General features: G+C 42.2%; 1 protein-coding gene across 3 annotated transcripts in view; it reads left to right on the forward strand.

Moving 5' to 3' along the window:
* The window catches only part of LOC126355070 (putative fatty acyl-CoA reductase CG5065), a 281,962-nt gene that overhangs the window by 68,635 nt on the left and 188,788 nt on the right, over positions 1-24,539 (forward strand). For all 3 annotated transcript variants that reach the window (XM_050005239.1, XM_050005241.1, XM_050005240.1), the window contains exon 2: positions 16,003-16,064. The gene's annotated coding sequence lies outside the window, so the exon portion shown is untranslated. The remainder of the gene's footprint in view (positions 1-16,002; positions 16,065-24,539) is intronic.

Below are 24,539 nucleotides of genomic sequence, written 5' to 3' on the forward strand. Positions count from 1 at the left end.
TCATATTCCGCAAGACACCTAACTGTGTGTGGGAGAGGGTACTTTTGGAACCACTAACTAATCCCCACTACGCTGTTCCACTCACAAATGGCACGTGGGAAGAATGGTTGTCGGAAAGTCTTTATTACCTCTAATTTCTTGCATTTTCTCACTGTGGTCATTACGCGAGGTGGATGTGGGAGGAAGCAATTTGTTGTCCGACTCTTCCCGGAAATCGCTCTCTCGAAATTTCAACAGTAAACTTCTCCTTAATGCAAACGGCTCTCTTCTAACGTCTTGAGCATCTCGGTAGCGCTCTCTCACGGACTAAACGATCCCTTCACGAAACTCACCGCTCCGCTCTTCGGTGGATCTTCTATGTCTCTTCTGTCAGTCCTTCTGTTACGGGTCCCATGTTGATGAACAATACTCAAGAATCGGGAAGCAAGCGCCTTATAAGCCACTTCCTTCGTGGATGAATTACATTTCCTCAAGACTCTTGTTATGGATCTCAGTCTGACACCTGCTTTTCCCACCATTTGTTTTATATGGTCATTCCACTTCAGGTCTCTCTGGATACTCACTCACAGACATTTTAAGGCAGATATTGTTTCCAGCAATTTGTCATCAATAGTGTAGTTGTACAGTAGTGGTTTTCCGTTCCTATACATGTGCAACATGTTACATTTAATTACTTTGAAGGTCAACTGCCAGAGCCTGCACTCATCAGTCCTCTGCAAGCCATTCTGCAAACCGATACTGTCTTCTGACGTCGCTACTTTGTTGACGTCGCTACTTTGTTATAGACAATGAACAATCTTCTACAGCATCCGACGCTTTCTACTGGATAATTTATATACATTATAAACAGTAACGGTCCTATCACACTTCCTTGGGGTACTCTGGAAATTATCTTTACATCTGTCGATTTTGTTCCGTTAAGAGCGACAGATTTAGTGCTTTAAGAATAATTTACAGTTCCACATTGTTTTCTTGGTACGCTACTAGCAGAGATAATTTTCCACTGCCGTTCAGCGACCACTCAGTATTAAACCTGGTGTATCCTTGCAATTGTGTGGTGTAAATCAGTCTAATGCTTTCTTGTGCAGCTTATCTCAGAATGAGTATAAGAACAAAGGCGTAGAAAGAAAGAAAAACGAAGTTTTTTTAATGCAAAAGTCGTTCGAAACCGGAAATTGTGACATTGTCCTGCTTACCCGCGAGACATGTAAAACTACGAGCCCATTTCTTTCCTCAGCGAAGGGTGTTAGTATTGTATCTGCATCGTGTGGCCAAATTCTCGAGTGCCGGAGATTACTATCGATTTGTTGTCCCCTTCAATTATGTCTCAAATGCACACGCTGTGAAAATCTTCAAATGCACCTGAAGAAATAGAAAGTAACTTGCAAAAAATGCATCTTAGAAGCACTACCGTCACTCAAAATTTATTGCGTAATACTGAGATTTGCGCAATAATGTCGACCTTCTGAGAGCGATATTGGCAGTTTCCGCAATCTGTTGAAGAAAATTACAGAGCTTTAATATTATTTACGATCGCTTAATATACTGCGCAAAATATTGTACCGTTTTAGGCTAATACTGCCCAACAGACGGCTGTTCCTGTCGCGACTTCATGATCTGCAGACGTGGACAACTGATATGAATAAGGAAAAAGAGGTGAAAGGAACTATCTGCTGATTTGATTACATATTTAATACTTACTCAGTAAATAGCTGTTGAAACAGCCTCTTACTTCTTCGTTTCAAAAGCTTGAATTATTTATTGCTGCAATATGTAACAGAACTACCAAGTTACCTATCCTCTCCAAAAATGTCTCTTATTCACTTTAGGTTTATGGATCACTTCCGGCATCGTGGATAGTGAAATTCGTCGAGAATATGAACAGACTTGAGAAATGAGGCCTACAGTGTCGTCCGGAAAGTCTTTTAATAACGGTACCCGTGATCTGGAAAGGAAGGCGTAAAAATGAACAAAATTTCGGAAAGAATCGGAAAAGTCAACGTAAGAAAACCAGGAAGTGGACTGGACGATATACACGAAAGCACCTTGTGGTACTGATCACCCCCTCATTGCACTATATTTTTTGTGTACATGAGTTGTAACGAGATTCACAAATTTGTTGAAAGATTCCTCGCCCATCCTCAAAAAATTCAGATAATCATCCAGCACTGCTGGAGCTTTCAAGCTACTTTTTCGTCCATCGCAACTATGTCTTATTTTCCTCTTTGCAGCACGTACACATTGCAATTGCAATACATGCGAGTTATACATCGCAGAGCGGCGACATGTTCGCTACGAAGGCAGGGTAGTAACTAGCTCCTTCCGGGCCGAAATATTGCGCAATAATATTGTGTCCGTCTTGGCCTCGCACTTTCGCTGTGTATTGACACATCATTATTGTGCAATAGATACTGAGCGTGTGAGGGTACCATTAGCAAGCGAGGAAGCCTTTTATCAGATGAAAATGCGAAACAAGTTTTGATCTCTTATTTCGCTTAATCGTTCGCGAAACGCACGCTCGCCAGGTGAATGACACGTACGTTGCCATATTCTGCTGCACGCTAGTGAGACATTAACAAACTCAGTATGCAATTACAATACATAGAATTGCCAGTGCTCTAAACGGAAAAAATTGTTAACAGTAACATTTCATATTAAAAGTAGATTTGTGGGCATCACGTATCGATACCGCATTATGTGCGTGTTGTTTCCGTTCCGCCGTAAGCAATGGAACCTTAAAATCCTGTGGAGGTTGGTACTATTTACGTGGGTTCAGGTGCATGAGCCTTCCGAAAGAGTCACACATCCAAATCTCTGCCAGGTGTAGCTTATGTTTATTTCACAGTCTAAGAAGACTAACTTCCACCAGCTTGAAAAACATCACTCGATATCAACCGTTATAAAAATGTGGACTTACATTACGCAATCCCGTGCGTAAAGTACTCAAAATTCTTCCTAATAAAAACAATTACGCTGGTGTGCAAAACTTAAGAACGCAGTTAACTTGCATATGATGGATCACTGCTAAACAACACAGCTCGACGACAGTTGGCCACAAATAAAAATAATAACTACAGTATACTACAGGAAGTGACTTATAGAAAGCCGCAATGAGATGAACAAAAAATGACATTTTTATTACAAGACAATAATTGCACTGTAGTCCGCAGCTCGTAGTCTCGCGGTAGCGTTCTCTCTTTCCGGGCACGGAGTCCCGGTTCGATTCCCGGCGGGGTCAGGGATTTTGACCTGCTCCGAGATGAATGGGTGTTATGTCGTTTTCATCATCATTCATCCCCATTACGGTCGGAGGAAGGTAATGGCGAACCACCTCCACTAGTACCTTGCCTAGAACGGCGGTGCGGGTCTCCCACATCGTCCCCTACGCTCTGTTACGGAGTATGGGACTTCATCATCATCAATTTCATTTTAGTCACAGCGATTAATGACGGTTTGCTGGGCATTACCAAAGTAGGACATGGCTCTTAACAGGTTTGTGATCACCACGGGGAGCAATGCATGCTCTGAAAGCTGCTGCCATACTGTCCTCAAGATTGGTAAGATGATCTAAGATGTTCTTGTGGTAGTGCATCCCGTTCCTCCACAAGCGTGGTTAGCAACTGCTATATGGTCGTCGGGACATGTGGACGCCCTGCAATACGTCTCTCCAACGTATTCCACACATGTATGATGGTATTTAAGTTGGGTGAACGAGAAAGCCAGTCCATTTGCCGAATGTCCTCTCGTTCCAAGAGATCCTCCACTACTACATCTACATCTACATGGATACTCAGCAAATCACATTTAAGTGCCTGGCAGAGGGTTCATCGAACCACCTTCACAATTCTCTATTATTCCAATCTCGTATAGCGCGCGGAAAGAATGAATACCAATATCTTTCCGTACGAGCTCTGATTTCCCTTATTTTATCGTGGTGATCCATCCGCCCTATTTAGGTCGGCGTCGACAAAATATTTTTGCATTCGGAGGAGAAAGTTGGTGATTTGAATTTCGTGAGAAGATTCCGTCGCAACGAAAAGCGCCTTTCTTCTAATGATTTCCAGCCCAAATCGCGTATCATTTCTGTGACACTCTCTCCCATAGTTCGCGATAATACAAAACGTGCTGTCTTTCTTTGAATTTTTTCGATGTACTCCGTCAGTCCTACCTGGTTAGGATCCCACACCGTGCAGCAGTATTCTAAAAGATGACGGACAAACGTAGTGTAGGCAGTCTCCTTAGTAGGTCTGTTGCATTTTCTAAGCGTCCTGCCAATAAAACGCACCCTTTGCCTTGAATTGTTCCGTGCGATCGAGCATTGTCACCCATAAAAATGAAGTCAGGGCCGAATGCTCCCTTGAAACACGCAAGAGAGGAAAGGAGTACAGTGTCACAATAACGTGGACCACTCATTGTTCAAAGATCTGGATGTCAGTACGGCTATGAAACGCTATACCACGTCACACCATAACACCCGGACCGCCAAAACTATCATGTTCGAAATGATCCTGGGAGCATTCAAGTGTTCCCACTTTTCTCCATAAGCGTCGTCGAACACGATCGTGTTGGTGGTTCAAGTATTACGGTGCATTACTGCACTGGTTGGCCGCGCGGTTAGAGGCGCCATGTCACTTTACTGTGACACTGTATTCCTTCCCCTTTCGTTTTCAGGGTTATTTCAGCTCTGACTTCAGTTTTGTGAATGACAATCAGCCACTCCGCATCGATCTGCGCAGGTGGAGGAGTTCTTGTAACTAGAGGATATTCGGCGAGTGGACTGACCCGCCCGTTTTCCCGACTTAAATTCCACCAGCCATGTGTGGGACGCACTGGGTAGACGTAATGTAGCAAGTAGGCGTGACCCACGTCCGCCCTCGAGTAGCCAGCCACGTTGCTGGAGGAAAGCCCTATAACAAGAACTCCTTACCAACCACGCCTACCGAGCGAGGTGGCGCAGTGGTTAGCACACTGGACTCGGATTAGGGAGGACGGCGGTTCAAACCCGTTTCCGGCCATCCTGATATATGTTTGCCTTGATTCCCCTAAATCGTTTCAGGAAAATGCCGGTATGGTTCCTTTGAAAGGGCATGGCCAATTTCCTTCCCCATGCTTCGCTAATCCGAGGTTGTGCTCCGTCTCTAATGACCTTGTTGTCGACGGGACGTAAAATAATCTTCTTCTCCAACCAACCACGCCCTATAAGTCCCTTATACCACCTTTTGTTACGCCGAATGGACCATCACGTATACGGCGATTTCATTGTAAATATTATCTTTGAATACAAGCGTAATTTTTATTTGTCTCCCGAGCGGTATAAGGCGCTGTTGTCATGGACTGTGTGGCTGGTCCCGGCGGAGGTTCGAGTCCTCCCTCGGGCATGGGTGTGTGTGTTTGTCCTTAGGATAATTTAGATTAAGTAATGTGTAGGCTTCGGGACTGATGACCATAGCAGCTAAGTCCCATAAGATTTCACTCACATTTCAACATTTTTTCTCTCCAAAACACTCACTCAACCAAAATACAATGAAATAATAATTTTCCAAAGCAGTTTCAATTGCGTAATAAAATCTGTCGTAATGAAACTGAAGAAAATTATATAAACCTATCCTCTTGGTTGTAGTTTCACTTGATGCTAAAGATGAATATATTACAGTCCCTAACTTAGTTCACAATGCCAGCACGATTTTTATGTGTTTTAGGTAATGATTCATATCTCCGAAAATACTGAAGTTACTGATTTGAAATTTTAAGAGTGTGGTTGTGTTATCCATAGAGTTTGGTATACTAAGTACGGAAGATATCTATTAATATTTAACAGCATTTCTTCAGATTGATAGAGAGTATGTGTAACGTATTGCACGCAACATTAGTCAAATACGCGGCTCGCTCGGCCCAACCTGCAGCCATTTGCCAGCATGAGAACCAAAATCTGCTCACCTCCCGGCTCCACAGCAAGCTACGCTTTCAACGCAAGATGACAACCGGTGATAATTTGCTTCGTTACAGGCTGATAGTGATCCTGAATAAAAACCGCATATGATCATATGTCCTGTTCTTATCGGTTTCCCAGGACACTGATGAAATCAGTGGGAAACAGAGCAAATGCAGGTGATAGTAAATGAAACATTGTGATCTAATGTTTTCTTTAGCTGTGCACATTTCCTCATGAAATATGTTTAAAAGGTCAACCGTCAACTGCAATGTTTTTAGCAGCTCTTGTAGACAACTGCTGTGTTGCCGATATGAGCTCATTCGAGCGGTCCTGTACGTGAGCATATGCATGGACAGTATGAGTCAGAAGGTCCTCCTTTATGCCCACTCTGCGCTTATAGACTTGACGTGTGAAGACAACATTACGTAGCCTAATGTCGCTCTGTCGTTTTCTTTGTATTTGCATGTGAGTGCTGGTAAAGAAGGAAACGCGACTGACGCCCATGATTTTCAAACAAATGTCAGATACAGCTAAGAAAAGGACATTACGTTCATTTGAAGTTTTTTGTTCAGTATAATCAATACCCTTACCGCTCACAGCATGTATCTTTCCTCCTCACTCACTCTCTGTTGTAATAAAACTTTTTGGCGTGTCTCCGTCTAGAAGCCTTAATGAGGCTTGCGAAGTTAACGAGGAAGCCGTTACATAAACCTTTCTCTTCGGTTAGTGTGGTTACCACAGCTCGTAAAATCAACATGAACGCCACTATTACAATTGCCTAGATTTCCGAAAACCGTTGAACACTGCATCACATTGTCGACTGATAACGAAGTTATTGTCGTAATTTATTTATTTATTTATTTATTTATTTATTTAACCTGGCAAGATTAGGGCCATCAGGCCCTCTCTTACATCTAACCAGGCATTCTACTTATTTTACAGTCATATGTTTCAGTAGGCATGTTAAACTACATCTAATACAAAAAGTGAGATAAACAATTAGAAAGGTACACCTCGAAAAATACATTATTGAAGAGAAAGATTTAAGATAGGAGTGCTGGCAGCAGGGAGTATGAGGGAGACTCATGGTGAAGCGAGGAGAAGAATAGAGAGACATGATGAAACATAATTAAGGAAAATATAAAGGAAAAGGAGACTGCGTGTCTAATAGAGATAGATGAAGAGGAAGGCATCTCAGGAGCAAGATAGGAGACACTAGCTTTGCTATTTGACAGATGAGAGGATTTGCCTTGCACATTAATTTTGTGGAGAATTTTATGCGGATGATAGTAGGAAATGCTTCAACTTCTTCTTAAAAGCAACAGGAGATTGAATTTTCCTCAAGGTAAGGGGCAGTTTGTTCCAGAGGCGGACAGCGGCAACTGAGAAGGAGTTTGCAAAAGTTTTTGTTTTGTGAGTGGGCACAGTTAGGATACCAGATAAGAGTGACCTCGTGTTTCGATTATGATGGTATGACAGGATTTTAATCTCTGAAGCTAGGTACTGGGGTGCTTGCGCGATGAGGAGTCGGTGAAGTAGACATAGAGTGTGGTAGTCACGCAGTTTGTCCGGCCGCAGCCACCCTAGCTCGGAGTATGAAGCACTAACATGATCATATCGGCGAATGTTGCAGGTGTAACGCACACAGGCATTCATGGTTAGCTCTAGCCGTCTTTTGTTTTCACTACTCATGCCTTGTTGAATCACATCACAATAGTGGAGGTTCGGTAGAACGAGTGCTTGCACGAGCTGGCGTTTCAAGTCCTGTGGGAATATGTTCCGAAACTTTTTGAGAGCATAGAGACAAGCAGACGTTTTTCGGCACACTGCGACTGTATTCTCCGCCCAGTTGAGATGCTCGTCCAAAGTTACACCCAAGTTCTTCACTGTTTTCTGATATGGTATTGGAGTACCTTCGAGCAGAATAGGAGGTAGCCGTTCGCGGAAATCTGAACTTATTAATTTCTGATGGGCTATTAAGATTACTTGCGTCTTTTTTGCATTTAATTTAAGCCCCAGGTTTTTCGCCCATGTCACTACTGAAGACAGATCATCATTCATCAGAGCGATTGCAGTGTTTACGTCTTCAGGTCTGACGCTGAGATAGAGCTGGAGGTCGTCGGCATAGAAATGATGTTTACAGGAGGACAAAACCGACGAAATATCGTTGACATAGAAAGAAAACAAAAGTGGTCCTAAGACTGATCCTTGTGGCACTCCCGAAGAAACATGTTTCCAGGAAGATTTTTCATTTGCGCAGACAACACATTGCTGTCTGTCTTTTAAGTAGCTTTCAGACCATCTCATTGCACTATCAGAGAAATTAAGCTGTTGCATTTTTCTGAGTAATATGTCAAAGTTAACAGTGTCAAAAGCTTTGCTGAAGTCCAGTAGCGTCAATATTGTTGCCTTTCGATTGTCGATGGCATATTTCAGGTCATCAGTTACTTTAATTAGAGCAGTGTTTGTGCTGTGATGTTTACGGAAACCGGATTGAAATTTGTCATATAGACTGAATTCATGCAAGTGTTCAGTGATTTGGTCATGAACAATATATTCCAGTGCTTTGGAAACAGCAGGCAGTATGCTAATTGGTCGGTAATCACTAGGCAGTTGCGGGTTTTCGACCTTAGGGATGGGTCGAATTATGCTTCTTTTCCATGCAGTGGGGTATATTCCGTTCACGAGGGAAAAATTAAATATGTCAGTTAAGACAGGTACTAAGATATCGGCAACATTCTTAATCATGGTTATACCGATACTGTCGTTGCCTATTGCATCAGAAGAGATTCTCATTATTGCTTTTCTTGCCGTATTTGTTGTAACATGTTTTAGATGAAAGGTATCGTTGTTAGTTATCCTGTTTGGGGATTCTTGTGGACGGAAATCATCAGCCGTGCTGGTATTCAGAGGTGCAGAGAAGAATTCATTTAATTCGTTAGCTGACACATGAAAAGTAGTTTCCGATTTTGCCTTTCCGACCCCCAAGCTACGGAGATTCTTCCATAGAGTCGTGGGTGTCAGATCGCTGCATACGAGGGAGCGAGCGTGCCTGATTTTGGCATTGCGAATGCATTGTTTCACTCTGTTCCGTAGCTTTCTATATTCTTCAAAACGTTCGGGTTTCGGATCTGCCTTGAAACGCCTGTGGGCAGCATCCCTATTAGTCATCATTTGACGTAATTCAGCTGTCAGCCATGGAGCAGGAGATTTTCTTACACGGACTGTGCGCACAGGTGCATGTTTGTCATAGAGGGCAGTGAGTTTATCACCAAGTTCATTAATTTTGCCGTCGATTGTAGGTTCTCTGATTATTTGATGCCATGAGATTTCTGAGCAATCGGCTGTTAGAGCGTCAAGGTCAATACGTTTCATGTTCCTACAAGTTATGTAACGCGATTTGATCCTTGGGGGCTGCACAGAGTAGGCCAGGAATATTACATCATGTGCTGAGAGGCCAGGGGCCGATGATTGACCAACATCTCTTACTTTGTCAGTCTGTTTCGTTGCGATCACGTCTATAAGAGTATGACTGTGCGCCGTATGGTGTGTAGGTTGTAATGGAAGAATGTTCATGCTATTGCAACTAAACAATCTTCTTAGGTTTATTGCGGAGGGAGTGTCTCTTAGCAGGTCTATGTTCAAGTCACCCATTACGATGACATGTTCGTATTGACACTGAAGTGAATGTAATTCCGACTGGAAGGAACTCATTGAGCTTATTTTTGGCGGCTTGTACACGACGCCAGTCAAGAATTTCCGACTTTGTATATTTATTTCAATGAACATGAATTCAGCCTCTTTTTCTTCAGCAGGATTTGACGTACATAAGACTTTCGCTTTGAGATCTGTTCGTATATATGCGCCGACCCCGCCACCTCGCTTTTTTGATCTGTCTGCCCTAAGAAATGTGTACCCTGGGAGATGAATAGATGCAGAGGATATGTGTGGTTTCAACCACGTTTCGGATAAGAGGATTACGTGGTAGTTTAGTTGGTGGAAGAGGAGGCTAAGTTCTTCGTAATGCACAGGTAAAGACTGAATGTTGCAGTGAGCTGCTAAAAGCTCGGACGCGTTCCGCTGAGCAGCCTGGAGTAGGGTGGCAGACTGGTTTGTCCCTTTGTTAGGCACTACCTGCCGCGAGGGGCACTGACCGGTGTTTCCGCCAAGTGACATATTCCAGGGGTGTCCGAGATTTTGCGCGCCCTGTTTGTGACTCCGCGAGAGCCGAAAGAAAAGCGACTGCAAGAGATTTCCTGAGGTTGCGGGAGTATAGAAAATGGATTAGTGGTATTCGGTGCAGGGAGAATATGACCAAAATGGTGACAGCTGTGTGTCACTGAGTATCCTATGTCGTAAGAGGAAAAGTGTAATTAGAGTATTTGAAACAGCTTAGGGTGGAAATAAGGGAAAGAGGAGTGATTTAAGAGGCCGATGCTGCCAGCAGAGAGAAGAAAGCTTAATATTTAATAGAGTATCGTAGGAAGCTAGAATTAAATTGAAATTTGCTAAAGTGATACTGATAGTAATTTTTGTTATGCACAATTTAAACCGAAGAGATGGTTGACTAATGAACTAAAGGAGAGACAAATAATTGCAATAGAACTATTACAGAATGGAAGAGAATAAACTGAGAAAATGAGAAAAGTATTAGCAGTAACTAAAACTAAGCAATGGCTACAGCTAAAGACACAAAAATAGTAAAAAGTTAATACAGTTACAAAAACAATTAGTTGAAGGTACAAATAATTGAAAAGTTAATAAGTTACAAAAACAATTAGTTGAAGGTACAAATAATTAAAAAGTTAATACAATTACAAGACTATATCTGAGTATAGGACTGTTAAAATTTGAAAATGGTGTTAAGTTTGACTTTTGGCTCGAGTAGGTTCACTTAATACTATTTAGTTCTGTCATGTTTGTGACTGTCTTCTTTCCAGCTGCAGTCTTAATGATTACTCTGCCATCCTGAGTCCACACATTCTGAAGACCGAAATGGGATATGGCACTGTTTAAAATCTTTAGCCGCTCGTGTGTCAGATCTTCCCTTATTGTAATCCCTGTCCTTGCTAACTTCTTCTTCTGGGTAAAGATCTCAGCCCTTTTTCGGTACGACACAAATTTAATAATTATTGGACGAGGTTTGGTAGCACCTGGTAGTTTTCGTCCCACCCGGTGGCTCCTGTCAATGTCTGCCTTGGTCACTTCGACGCCTAATTTTTCACGCGCAACCTGTATAAGCAGGTTGTCCGTGTCTTCTTCTTTATTTTCTGCTACTCCAAACAGTCGTAGACTATTTCGCCTTTGGTACTGTTCTAGCTCGTCTGTGGCGGCAGATAGTTTCACTTCCAACTCTCGTGCCTTTTTCTCGTATTCAGACACAGACTTTTTTAGTGCTGTAATTTCGGCAGTATTGGCCTCAACAGTTTCACGCATTTTGGCCAATACTGCTGCCGTTACAGTATCTGATATTGTGGCTGCTATCAGATCGAGATTGTTTTTATCGCGAAGCGCAGCGTTTACCTCAGAGCGGACCAGCTCCGCTATACCGGGAGCCGCGGCCGCACCTTCCGCCAGGAGCAGGCCCGCCGCACCTGCTGCTTCCCCGCTGCTGGACGCGCTGCTGTTGATTCTTCTGTTTACCATTTTCTCGCAGATATTGGCGGAGCACAGAAAAAAATAGCACTACTGCACAGAACACTGTTGTTTACACGATTTCCACTTGTACTAGACAACAACACCTGCGAGAACACCTTCGAATTCGACTAAATTTCGCGAGCCGAACTTAACACGTGTTACACTGCAGCCGCCATGGAATAACGTCTCGGGTGACTGGTTCAAAGTATGTTAAATGTTGCAACCTAGTTCGTTATACAGAGCGGAATATATTCAAAAGAAACGAAAACAACATCGGATGTGACCCAGAGAAGTATAAAATCATCGCCAGTGTTGTCAGTAAACACAACGGCCACCAGACTGGCTCACAACTGTTTTCGGATTGTCCACTGACGACGTGAGTGTCTACAACATAGTACCTTCACTAAATGATGCAAGAGATAGCAAAACGACTCGGACGGTTTCATTACTGGCGTACTGTATGACAGCTCTCTGTGAAGGTGTATAAATGTCAAATAATGCTCATAAAAATAGGGGAAAAAAACTATAGTAACCAAGTCGAAGGGTGATAGTAAACTTCTGGTGCGCTATCAATCAAATGTCTAGACGTAATACTACGAAGGTGTATGAAACAGAACGAGCACGTGAAAAACTAGTAGAGCAGACAGATTTGCAAAGAGGAGTCCGGCAAGAGAAATGCATTTGTTAATGAAATCACATTCAAGCGCTACGGCAACCTATTCTTCTAGTACACTGATCCAACAGTTGCAGTTCTTTTGAGGTAGGTGTCATAGCAGGCGTCGAATCAATTCAGGGACGCTCTGCTACAGTCGTGACATCTCGATACACCCTACACGAATATGTGCGTAAATGAGAGTTGCTGGAAGAAAGGCGACGTTGTTATTGCGCAAATATGCTCCGTAAATTTATAAAATGATATTTGAAGAAGAAAGTGTATCAATTTTTTTCTCTCAGCTCCATGTTTCAGCTATGGATCATGAGATTGAAAACAAAAGAAGGAAAACTAGCGTTTAACGACCTGTCACCAACGGGGTCATCAGAGACGAAGCGTAAGCTCGGGTTAGGAAAGGAACTGGAATGAAGTTGGCCATGACGTTTGAAAGAAACCTGCACCGGCATTTGCCTTCCTAACATTTGAATCCGTCCTCCATGTAAAAATAAATTTCTCTTTTAAAGAAATGTTTTTCTTGTTATCGCCCGTCTCCATTTCATATCCTCTCTAGTTGGTCCATCATTAGTTCTTTTGCTGCCCAAATAGAAAAACTACACTCAGTTACTCTTTTTTTGCTTTTGTTGATGATCAACTTGTAACCTCTTATCAAGACATTATGTATTCCGTTCAATTGCTCTTGCAAGTCCATTGCCGTCCTGACAGAATTACAATGTCGTCGGTAAACCTCGAATTGTTTACTTCTCCTCCCTCAACTTTAATCAACCTTCCAAATTTCGCAGTGGTTTTTCTTACAAATTACTCCACCTACAGATTGATAACATATGAGGTAAACAATAACGCTGTCTCAATCCCTTCTCAACTACTATTTCGCTTTCACGGCCTTTGCTCTTATAACTGCAGTCCACTTTCAGTACAAGCTGTAGATAACCTTTCGCGCCCTGTATTTGATCCCTTATGCCTTCTGAGCCTGAAGTGTATTACGTTTAACATTGTGAAAAAAGTTTTCCTTATCTACCACTTTTTATTATATTCTTCTCTAAATAATCCGTGTCTGTACTTTGCAACCATGTCTTATTGCACTGACAGTTTGATGATACTCACACCTGTCATCTCTTGCCTTTCTCAAACTCTCTTACTTAATTATGAGGATATTTAGCTGTCTCATGTACCCTCCACACCAAATGGAATAGTTTCGTCATGGCTAGGGAATGTCGTCTACTCCAGAAGCCTAGTGTCGACTTAAGATTTTCAGTGCTCTGTCAATAATTTCTTGCAACATCTTGCAGCATTGTCTTCAAGTATATTGCCTTTGTATAGTTATTCTGCATATTCTTGTAAAAATAATAAGCACCCAATCAGTTGCAAATTGGAAGGTTTATTCCTCCCCAATGTACAGCTAGTGCACTAGCTGTACATTGGGGAGGAAATACAACGCGACAACAACCATGTTGAATCTGACTGACGCCTTCGGCTATATTTTAAAGTACATCTGCCGCCACACGCAGTCCAGTTATCTACACACATCAAAAAAAGTTTTCCATCACCCCATTTCCCAGAACTCCTGAAGACAGACGTTGACTGTGGATACTGTATCACAGACAGAGTCCCTTTCCCTGTTCAGAGATGTCACTAAACCTGGCCAAAGATGTAAACAGCCATGCATGAGCAGCGCCTCTTAGACGGAGGAGGTCCTATAGGCCATCCGTTCCTGTCATTCCACTAGGAAGGAGGTACACGGCTCGTGTTGTCTGTCATTCAACCATGCCTAGACTGTCAATACCGCGGTTTGATTGTATCCGCATTGTTACTTTGTGCCAGGAAGAGCGTTCAACAAAGAAAGCGTCAAGGCGTCTCGGAGTGAAGCAAAGCGATGTTGTTCGGACATGGAGGAGATACAGAGAGACAGGAAGTGTCGATGACATGCCTCGCTCAGGCCGCCCAAGCGCTACTATTGCGGTGGATGACCGCCGCCTACGGATTATGGCTAGGAGGAACCCTGACAGCAACCCCACTGTGTTGAATAATGCTTTTCGTGCAGCCACAGGACGTCGTGTTACGACTCAAACTGCGCGAAATAGGTTGTATGATGCGCAACTTCACTTCCGACATCCATGGCGAGGTTCATTTCTGCAGCCACGACACCATGCAGCACGGTACAGATGAGCCAACAACATGCCGAATGGATCGCTCAGGATTGGCATCACTTCACCGATGAGTGTCGCATATGTCTTCAACCAGACAATCATCGGTGACGTGTTTGGAGGCAGCACGGTCAAGCTGAACGCCTTAGACACACTTGTCCCAGCGAGTGCAGCAAGGCCGTGGTTCCCTGATGTTTTGGGGTGGTCTTATGTGGAGCCGACGTACGCCACTGGTGGTCATGGAAGGCGCCGTAACGGCTGTACGATACGTGAATGCCATCCTCCGACCGATAGTGCAACCATATCGGCAGCATATTGGCGAGGTATTCGACTTCATGGACGACAATTGGCGCCCCCGTCGTGCACATCTTGTGAATGACTTCCTTCAGGATAACGACATCGCTCGACTAGAGTGGCCAGCATGTTCTCCACACATGAACCCTGCCCAACATGCCTATGATAGACTGAAAAGGGCTGTTTATGGACGAGATGACCGACCAACCACTTTGAGGGATCTACGCCGCATCACTGTTGAGGTGTGGGGCAATCTGGACCAACAGTGTCTTGATGAACTTGTGGATAGTATGCCACGACGAATACAGGCATGGATCAATGCAAGAGGACGTGCCACTGTGTATTAGAGGTACCGGTGTGTACAGCAATCTGGACCACCACCCTTGAAGGTTCGCTGTATGGTGGTGCAGGATGCAATGTGTGGTTTTCATGAGTTGATGCAAAACATTTTTGATGTGTATATATTTTCTTCCGAAGAAGAAGACTAAATCGCACATTGAATGCTGTCAAAACCCCTGACATGACTGAAACATCCAAATTGCTAAAAAGACAGCAAAAATCGAAAATTTCATTATTTACTGTGTGCCCAACTGCAAGTTGCCATTGTTTTACTTCGTGTTTATTTAATTCTTTTTCATTTGTATTTGGTTGCATGACTTCCTCCTGATCACTTATTATGTAAGTGAATACATATGTCATAACAACAACACGGTTACCTCTTTTCCCATATTTTGAAAGTATGCGGGCAACAGTAATGTAGATTTATTGTTTTTGTGGTGGATATATTATTATGCTAATTTCGTATAGCTGGACATAGTATGTGTTGAATAGATGTTAACCCGGTTTAGAGTAGCTATGGAGATCTGAATTGCCTTTATTTATCCCAGAAGTACGCTAAACCTGAGTACTCCCTGCACACAGTTTTTTTCTATTACCATGTGATAAGATACTTCATGTCTGTCTCCATTTACATTAACAGAAAAATTAATGCCTTCTATTTCCGCTTGTGCAGCATCATTCTCTCGAGTGATTCATTATTCAGACAATGTTACATAATGAGAATGAGATTTTCACTCTGTAGCGGAGTGTGCGCTGATATGAAACTTCGACTACTAAACACACTAAAACTGGGTTGCGGATCGAGACCCGAACTCGGGACCTTTGCCTTTCTCGGGCAAGTGGTCTACCGACTACGGTACCCAAGCATGACTCACGACCCGTCCTCACAACTTCATTTCTGCCAGTACCTCGTTCCTACCTTCCAAAATTCACAGAAGCTACATAGGTCTGAAGCGTCAAATGAAATGAAATTGCTTTCTTTACAGAAGTTCGCAGTTGAGGGAGAAGAAGTCGGCCTTCAGAATTGCCCCTTGTCTCACCATTTGAGGTGAGTGCTATGGAATAATTACTAATAATCTATCTTCATATTAGTGACATTTTGAAAATGTAGATTTAGTGTTAACGTTGTGTCTTGTTGCTTACTATTGATGCGGCCTGTTTACTGCGTTTAGATGAGACTTGTTTAAAGATAAACCATTTTTCCAAATAGTCCTACATTTAAGAATACATATTGCTAGAGCTTTAAATGATTTTTCTATGTAAAGCAAACGTTTTTTCTATCTCCTTCCGCTGCTTTTTTTTCTTGCAGAAACGATCGCCGTCGTTCTTGTAGTATTTGTTACTACTGGTGAACAGTCTTACGGCTCTCCTTCGCTCTAAACTTCATCCATTATTCTTTCTTTGGTGCAGACGAATCGTTGTCGAATTTTGAACATATTTGGTACAAAATATTCGACGATGTAACACCTAGACATTCTATTTAAAACACAAAGTCGCCTAAATCCTTTTGTTATCTTTTGGCATTTTCATGTGAATAAAATATTTAGATTTTTCTTCTATTTAATGTATTTATTGTTGATCCGTATTAACTGCATGCACACCACTAAGCGCAACTTAATCCTACACAGGTTACCTAGTGTGACAATGCATTATTTACCCGCATGCTATTACTAACACCCGTAACTGAAATGTTAGGTTAAAATAGATCTGTAAGACGGTTTTTCTACTCATCCACACCAGGAGATTGCTAGAATTTCGCCCGCATTCAATGCGCAGACGTAGCTCAATACGAACTTTTCTCTTCTTTACAGCGAAGACACATCTTATCTGCAAATACCTGTGCTAGAATATTTTTTTGTCCAATTCCTATTCAGTTATACTGATAGATCTTATACGATGCATTGAACATATATACCATTTTCCAAATGTAAAGTAAAAAAATCACACAAATAACAGTAACTCGAAGTCTCTATGGCAAAAATTATTCAAGATGTAGAACGGGTGATACGTGTAAAAGTGCCAAATCTATTGAGGGCCAAGTTCTTTACGTGATGGACACTGCTTGGGATTTGTAGAGCAGACATCAAGAGTTATACAATTTGAGCTCGCTTGCTTTTGGTGGTAGTCAATTAAATGTGTTTCGTGGTTCGCGTCGCTAGTGGAGATAGGCAGAATTTTGAGAATTAAAGTTTGTAACACCAGCGGGACATAATGTAGCGGGAAGCTGTTTGTGAGTTACTAATATGGCTTCGAGTTCTCACAATGAAATCACAGTGTGCATCATAAATATATTCCAATTAGAAACATCGACACTGCAATCGACGAATGTCAAAAACAGCTACGTGGTGCTGGTTACGGTTCTGTCACCAAGAACATTAACGCGCCAAACGATATAGTGACACTGTGAAACGCTTCTGTTCAACCAAGGCTGCCGTCGGGAACACCTACATCGCATTTGGTTGATGGTAACCCCATTTACGCGATTGCTGAAATGACGAGGATGCCAACTACAAATGGCTCTAAGCACTATGAGAGTGAACATCTGAGGTCATCAGTCACGCCTATTAAAATGATTTACATTGATGCCAACCACAAATGGCTCTAAGCACTATGACAGTCAACATCTGAGGTCATCAGTCTCACCTATTAAAATGGTTTACATTGAGTGCATGCCAATTTTTAATATAATGAAACTGTGTTTTATCGTTTTAAATAGTCGTTGGTACACAATGTATTAAATACGTATATGTAAATGAAAGAGATGTATGTCAATGTATAAAATGGCTGTATCAGTTTCGTATAGCGCGAGCAATGTTGACATAATGTCACTGTGTCTGAAAGTAGGTTAGCGTGTTTGTGTCCTTCTCAGTCATCAGTATGGGCTTTAAATGTGTCATTGCTACGTATTTACTTAATAACAGCAGAATGCGAAAGTACATACGATGTCAGAAAGAGTGTAGTGTATCCTGTGGCAGCCGTGGTTGCACGTGAGGCATGTCACACTGCCACTGAATCTGGTAGCGCAGGGCCGCTCAGGGTGTTGGCATAAGCGCACAGCGCATTTTAAAGTGGAGAAGGCGGCTACGCTTTGTTGACGGCGGTGCAAATCCCAGTTCCTCGAATTTCTCTTCCCTTAAACTTGTCTCTCTCGCTCCGTGTGTCTCACCCTTTTCCAAAACTCCACCTCTGTTTTCTTCATCATTGCCAATTATTTATGAGCAGTGAGCGAAGAGCTTAGTTTGGCGGGACACGATTACCGGTCCAAAAGAGATTTAAAAAATAATAATAACTTTAAATTTGATTTCAACAGCACACTTTCTCTTCTATTTTTTCTTTTTATATTTGCAATTATGCTACTAAGATTCGGAAAAAGGGATTGACTTACATCAATTATTGGAGTAACTTTTAAACTACAATTACAAATATTTGCACGTAGTCTGCCTTTAGTACAAGACAAAACAGCAAAAAACATTTCACATACATATTTGGAACCAAACATAGAAATAATCTTCGCTGTTTCTCTGCGCAGCTTAGGAAATTCTTCCTTCGACAAATTCTGCAGAAGTCTAGCAAACCTTTGGTATTGTAAAATAAGTCTTTTAGATGATAATCGGTTTGCACATCGATTAGTTCCAGATGTAAATCGGGAGGCGAGTTTTCAATTACTGTCGAAAAGAGCTTTACAAACACATCAAGTATTGGTTGCAAGTTACTAATTCCTGTAACAAAAAGAAAAGCAAATGTTAATCAATGAATGTAAAGTATGCCTTGCTTTACTGGTACTGCAAAAGGCTAAAAGTAGGGGGAAACTACAGCTGTAATTTTTCCTGAGGACATGCAGCTTTACTGTGTGGTTAAATGATGATGGCGTTCTCCTGGGTAAAATAGTCCCCCATTCGGATATCCGGGCGGGGACTACTCAGGAGGACGACGTTATCAGGAGAAAGAAAACTGGCGTTCTACGGGCCGGAGCGTGGAATGTCAGATCCCTTAATCGAACAGGTAGTTCAGAAAATTTAAAAAGGGTAATTGATAGGTTAAAGTTAGATATCGTGGGAATCAGTGAAGTTTGATGGCAGGAGGAAAAGACTTCTGGTCAGGTGAATACAGGGTTATACATACAAAATCAAGCAGGGATAATGCAGGAGTAGGTTTAATAATGCTTAAAAATATAGGAGTGCGGGTAAGCTACTACGAACACCGTAGTGAACGCATTATTGTAGCCAAGATAGACACTAAGCCCACACCTACCACAGTACTACAAATTTATATACCAACGAGCTCCGCAGGTGATTAAGAGATTGGAGAAATCTATGATGATATAAAAGAAATTATTGAGATATTGAAGGGAGACGAAAATTTGATAGTCATGGGGGACTGGAATTCGACAGTAGGAAAAGGGAGAGAAGATGGATATGAAATGGTGGTAAGGAATTAAAGACGAAGCCGCCTGGTAGAATTTTGCACAGAGCATAACTTCACCATAGCTAACACTTGGTTCAAGAATCATGAAAGAAGGTTGTATACGTGGAAGAGGCGTGGAGACACTGGAAGATTTCAGTTACATTATATAATGATTGACTGATGTGGCCTCGTAACATTAACTAAAACAGCCTTGCTCTGCTGATACTGCGAACGGCTGAAAGCAAGGGGAAAATTAGAGATTTAGGAACCAATTCTTAAATTGTAAGACATTCCCAGGGACAGATATGGACTCTGATCACAATCTATTGGTTATCAACTGTAGATTAAAACTGAAGAAACTACAAAAAGGTGGGGATTTAAGGAGATGAGACGTGGATAAACTGAAAGAACCAGAGGTTGTAGAGAGTTTCAGAGAGAGCATTAGGAAACAATTGACAAGAACAAGGGAAAGAAATTCAGTAGAAGAAGAATGGGTAGCTTTGAGAGGTGAAATAGTGAAGGCAGAAGAAGATCAAGAAGGTGAAAAGACGAGGGCTAGAAGAAATCCGTGGGTAACAGAAGTGATTGGAATTTAATTGATGAAAAGAGAAAAATAAAAATGCATTAAATAAAGTACGCAAAAAGTAATAAAAACCTCTCAAAAATGAGACCGACAGGCAGTGCAAAATGGCTAAGCAGGGATGGCTAGTGAACAAAAGTAAGGATGTTGAAGCATATATCACTAGGGGTAAGATAAATACTGCCCAGGAAAATTAAAGAGACCTTTGGAGAAAAGAGAACCACTTATATGAATATCAAGACAAAGCTCAAATGGAAAGCCAGTTCTAAGCAAAGAGGGGAAAACAAAGGTGGAAGCAGCAGTCTGTACAAGGGCGATACTCTGGAGGGCAGTATTATGGCAATGGAAGAGGACGTAGATGAAGATGAAAAGGGAGATATGATACTGCGTGAAGAGTTTGACAGAGCACTCAAAGACGTAAGTCGAAACAAGGCCCCAGGAATAGACAACATTCCATTAGAACTACTGATATCCTTGGGAGAGCCAGCCTGACAAAAACTCTACCTTCTGGTGAACAAGATGTATGAGATAGGCGAAATACTCTCAGACTTCGAGAAGAATATTATAATTCCAATACCAAATAAAGCAGGTGTTAACAGATGTGAAAATTACCGAACTATCAGTTTAATAAGTCACGGCTGCAAAATACTAACGCGAATTCTTTACAGACGAATAGAAATACTGGTAGAAGCCGATCTCGTGGAAGATCAATTTGGATTCCATAGAAATGTTGGAATACGTAAGGCAATACTGACCCTACGACTTATCTTAGAAAATAGATTAATGAAAGGCAAACCTACGTTTCTAGCGTTTGTAGACTAAGAGAAAGCTTTTGACAATGTTAACTGGAATACTCTCTTTCAAATTCTGAAGGTGGCAGGGGTAAAATACAGGGAGCGAAAGACTATTTACAATTTGTATAGAAACCAGATGGCAATTATAAGAGTTGAGGGGCATGAAAGGGAAGCAGTGGTTGGTAAGGGAGTGAGAGAGGGTTGTAGCTTATCCGCAATGTTGTTCAATGTGTATATTGAGCAAGCAGTAAAGGAAAAAAAAAAAAAAAGAAATTGGAGTAGGAATGAAATAAAAACTTTGAGGCCTGCCGATGACATTGTAATTCTGTCAGAGACAGCAAAGGACCTGGAAGAGACGTTGAACGGAAGGGACAGTGTCTTGAATGGAGGGTATCAGATGAACATCAACAAATCCAAACGATGATAATGGAATGTAGTCGAATGAAATCAGGTGATGTTGAGGTAATTAGATTAGGAAGTGAGACACTTCAAGTAGTAGATATTTTTGGTATCTGGAAAGCAAGATAACTGATGATGGTCTAAGTAGAGAGGATATAAAAGCCGCGTGGAGAAGCGGCGTGGTTAGAGGCGCCATGCACGGACTGCGCGTTCCCTCCCGCCGGAGGTTCGAGTCCTCCTTTGGGCATGTGTGTGTGTGTTGTTCTCAGCATGAGTTAGTTTAAGTACTGTGTAAGTCTACAGACCGATGAACTCAGCAGTCTGGTCCCTTAGGAATGCGCGCGCGCACACACACACACACACACACACACACACACACACACACACACACACACACACACACACGAAGGATATAAAATATAGACTAGTAATGGCAAGGAAAGCTTTTCTGAAGAAGGGAAATTTTTTAACATCGAGCATAGGTTTAAGTGTCAGGAAGTCTTTTCTGAAAGTCTTTGTGTGGAGTGTAGCCATGTATGGAAGTGAAACATTGACGATAAATACTTTAGACAAGAAGAGAATATAAGCTTTTAAAATGTGGCGCTGCAGAGGAATGCTGAAAATTAGATGGTTAGATCATGTAACTAATGAGGAGGTACTGAAAAGAATTGGGGAGAAGAGAAATTTGTGGCACAGCTTGACTAGAAGAAGAGATCAGTTGGTAGGACATGTTCTGAGGCACCAACGGATCTTTTCTTGATTTATTTTCGTGAAGCACTGCGAATGATACCAAATATGCAACACTGAACAAATTCTAATGCCACTTGATACGATTTTGTCGCATAACTTGCACCTTATTGACGCTAAATACTCGCAATTTATGGACCAATTTACTACCACATCTATATGCGTCGCCATCTTACTAATGTGTAGAAAACAGTAACATTAAAATTGACTAGATGAAGGGCATATTCTGAGGCATCAAGGGATCACCAATTTAGTACTGGTGGGGAGCGTAGAGGGTAAAAATCGTAGACAGAGACCAAGATATGAATACACTAAACAGATTCAGAAAGATGTAGGTTGCAGTAGGTACTTCAAGATGAAGAAGCTTGCACAGGATAGAGTAGCATGGAGTGGAGAGCTGCATCAAACCAGTCCCTGGACTGAAGACCACAACAACAACAACAACAACAACAACATACAAGGTGGTGCAGAGAAACGAGGAACCTTGAAGGTGGTGTTGGTCAGCCCTGTAGATATTCAGTAAGTGATGGTTGGGGAGGGACTGTGGCGGCGGGGGAGGGGGGGGGGGGAGGGCTGCAAGCCAAACTGTCGAGTAGTAATGGACATTTAGATGTAATGCAGCCGTGTGGCGGTGTGAAGCGTGCGGTCGCCGTTGAGTGCATGCTAAGACGATGGCGACAGTGTGACAGCTACACCAGTAGTGTTTCGGCGCTACTATGAGATCCTGCCCTACGGTTTGTTCCCTCTTCACACGAAATCAAAACGTGGGTTCGTGACTTTGAAGAGACTAGTTCGGCTTTGGGTAGATAAAAGAAGCCTAGTTTGCGTGTGTATCGTCTGTATGTGCCCCATGAAACATCGATGCTGTGGAAGCTACAGTGGTAAGCATTCCTGGTAGTTCGTGCGAAAAATTGCCTCATCTTTGGAGCTTGGACATCGGAAAGTGCAAACAATTCAATTCCATTATTACAAGCTTCGTACAGTTCAAAAACTGAAGCATAATGATTCTATATTATGAGTACAATTTTGTGAAAACATGTTGGCTAAAATCAATGAGGACGATAAGTTCACTGAAATTTTCTGGGGTCAGATGAAGGCCATTTTCACCAAAGTGGACGTGAATAAGCAGAAAATGCATTACCCGGCTCAAAAAATCCTGCTGTCCTTCACCAGCGTTAGAAAGTGGTGTACAGTGTCGTGTTGTGGACTGATCGGCACTTAATTTCTTTGAAGATGAACGCTCCGCTGTCAGTATGATATCGCAACGTTTTGTCGCCATGATAAAGACATTCTTTACTCCACAGGTCCAGTCCATTCCGAATACTGACATCTAGCGCAACTGGTTCAACGAGACGTTGTCACCTCATACTGTCAGACTGTCTATGTCTGCAGTGGAATGTTCGTTTGGGGCTCACATAACCTCAAGGAAGGGCGACCTCATTTGGCCGACCGCGCCGATGTTCAGACCCCCCCCCCCCCCCCCCAGTCTGTGACTGCACCGCCTTAGACCAACAAACCTTGCCCAGCTCAAGACTGAGATTGACGAAAACAACCAACAAGCCCGAGAATACATTCTGCCGCACTGTGAAAATTCTTCATAATCCACGTACTGAATGTACATTGCAAAATTGGGTGACACGTGAATTTTCACTTATCCTGAGGCGACAAGAACAGTATTTAATCAAAGTTGTCGATTTATTTTTGTGCTCTCTAACAGGTATAAGCAAAATTGCTTGGCTAGGAGAGATCTGTACCAGTAGTGAAACAATTTAGGTCCAATCCCCCTGTTCCAGCCAGGGATATTTAGCGAACTTTTTAACCAGGTATATACAGCGAACTATCAGTTGCTGTAAAAGTACTTATAGAATTTCCAGCCTAGTTTCAACTAGTAAGCATCTGAACAAAAGTTCTCAGAGCACCGGGTACTACCATACAGATTAGGACAGAACAGGCGAAACCAAACCTAGGAGATCGAAAGTAGGCTGTTAGCGGTACAGTTGCTCTATTTGCTTTTAGTGCACCATTTGCCCGTTTTACAAAATCGTGACTAATCATAAATGTAATCAGTTCTACAATATGCTTAAGTAAAGAATTTTAAATGATATTCTGGATAATAACCCTGTTGTCTTTCTCGGTGAGTTAAGCTACGATGAAGTTCTAGGGTTTCCAGCCAGGTGAATTCATCGAAATGATACGACGTTTCGATGCGTGTCATTCCTACAATCTTCAACGTCATACCATTTAGACGAACGTGCTCGGCCGTAAATCTATGCATTTTATATCAGCGATGTGCTGGACTATTTCATGAGCTGCAGCCATCGGTTATTCATTGCTTGAGCAAGTGTATGGTGAGTAGAAAGAACCACCTTATGTACAGCGACTACAGAGGAAAAATCATTAGCACAAGTAAGTTGCCTGGAGCAAGCGGCGTATCATACCATAAGCCGAAAAATCTAATGATTACGGCGCGTACGACGTAAAGAGTACGGTCGTCTCTAGTACTGTGACGATAACTGTCTGCGCGATGTCGGTCAGAAAGTTATGCCTCTTAACTTATTTCTCGTTCAGTTCACAAGGAAACGAATTTAAACTTAGAAAG

This window comes from Schistocerca gregaria, chromosome 3 (assembly GCF_023897955.1).
Source record: "Schistocerca gregaria isolate iqSchGreg1 chromosome 3, iqSchGreg1.2, whole genome shotgun sequence".
In the NCBI taxonomy this organism is placed as follows: domain Eukaryota; kingdom Metazoa; phylum Arthropoda; class Insecta; order Orthoptera; family Acrididae; genus Schistocerca; species Schistocerca gregaria.